The sequence below is a fragment of the Hemitrygon akajei genome, unplaced genomic scaffold, assembly GCF_048418815.1.
Source record: "Hemitrygon akajei unplaced genomic scaffold, sHemAka1.3 Scf000045, whole genome shotgun sequence".
Lineage (NCBI taxonomy): Eukaryota > Metazoa > Chordata > Chondrichthyes > Myliobatiformes > Dasyatidae > Hemitrygon > Hemitrygon akajei.
Genome location: NW_027331931.1, coordinates 337779 through 339310, shown reverse-complemented (window position 1 = coordinate 339310; position 1532 = coordinate 337779). Strand labels below are relative to the sequence as shown.

General features: G+C 46.3%; 1 non-coding gene across 1 annotated transcript; it reads left to right on the top strand.

Annotated features, from left to right (window-relative positions):
* Positions 1-1175: 1175 nt before the first annotated feature.
* On the top strand, positions 1176-1247 carry trnae-cuc (transfer RNA glutamic acid (anticodon CUC)). Its single transcript has one exon. It is a non-coding gene; the product is annotated as a tRNA-Glu (tRNA).
* Positions 1248-1532: the final 285 nt, after the last annotated feature.

Here is a 1532-nt window from a genome sequence, read left to right as displayed (position 1 = left end):
TAACGAGCTGCTGAAGGACCAGATGGACTTGACTCCGGGAATGCAGGTGCGGCACCTTTCAGCGATCAGCGAAGGTCAGCCATTACCATTGCCGGAAAAGAAGTCGGTTCGGATCACTTCAAGCCAGACTAAATCGATGGGCTACGAAGAGTCCTTTACCCAGCATCTTCTTAGCCAAAGGCGAATTACTTGAAAACACAATACATTACGTAAGCACAACATTGCAGTTTCGGAGGAAAATGAGGGACTGCTGTCTTCTCTGTTTCATGGAGACATGGCTCAGTTCGGTGGAACAGCCGTATGGCTTCTCAATCCACCGTTCGGACAAGATAGGAAGGTATTATTGTGGTGCTGGTGGGTGGGCGGGGGGTGGAACGGCGGTGTTGTTTTGTGATAAATTCTTCATGCTCTCCGTATATAGCGGTCTTGCCGCACCCTTGTTCTCCCAATCACAACATCCAATGATTGAGTTCTGTCGGTGCTGCTACCAAGAGGTTCTCCTCATTGATCCGGACAGCACTTCACATACCGCCAGAGCAGATGTTAAGCAAGCATACCATGTACTGAGTGCCGCGAACAGCAAACAAGGAACTGCCTACCCTGAGGACTTTCAAATCATTGCAGGGGTTTCTATCAGGGTTATTTAATGAATTCTAAGCTCATTTGTCATCAGCGCGTCATCCTCAGTACCGGGGCTCCCACACACTCGACCACTGCTAGAGTACGATCAGGAAAGCCTACCATTCTACCCTCAGAACATATTTCGGGCATTATGAACGTCTGGTTTTCTTTCTCCTACCTCCACCCAGGTGGAGGATAAGGAACAAGACAACAGATGTATCGACAACAATGTCGCGGGAATCGGAAGGCCGACTACTGAACTGCTTCGAGGCGATAGACGGAAACAAGAATGACCGAGGGCTCATAGGAGAAAATGAATGTCACCATCTTCATAAAAACACTGGACAACGAGTGTTTCCCACTGATTAATTCAGAGTCCAGAGTGTTCTTTAACCAGAAGCACTGGGTAAAGAAGAGATCTGCAAAGTGCTGAGCAGTAGATAGGTGGCAATATTTATCACATTTATTCATTATTATTATTTATCTGCAAGTTTTGTTTTACATTTTGCTGGGTTTGATAGTTGTCTATTGCTGTAGGCAGTGTTTCGTCAGATTCCCTGATGGTCTAGTGGTTAGGATTCGGCGCTCTCACCGCCGCGGCCCGGGTTCGATTCCCGGTCAGGGAATTGAAATATTGCCTGCTGTAATTTAATCAGACACACATACTTTATTGATCCCGAAGGAAATTTGGTTTCGTTGCAGTCGCACCAACCAAGAATAGTGTAGAAATATAGCAATATAAATCCATGAATGATTAAATAATAATAGGTAAATTATGCTAAGTGGAAATTAGTCCAGGACCAGACTATTGGCTCAGGGTGTCTGACATTCCGAGGGAGGAGCTGTAAAGTCTGACGGCCACAGTCAGGGATGACTTCCTATGACGCTCGGTGTTGCATCTCGGTGGAATG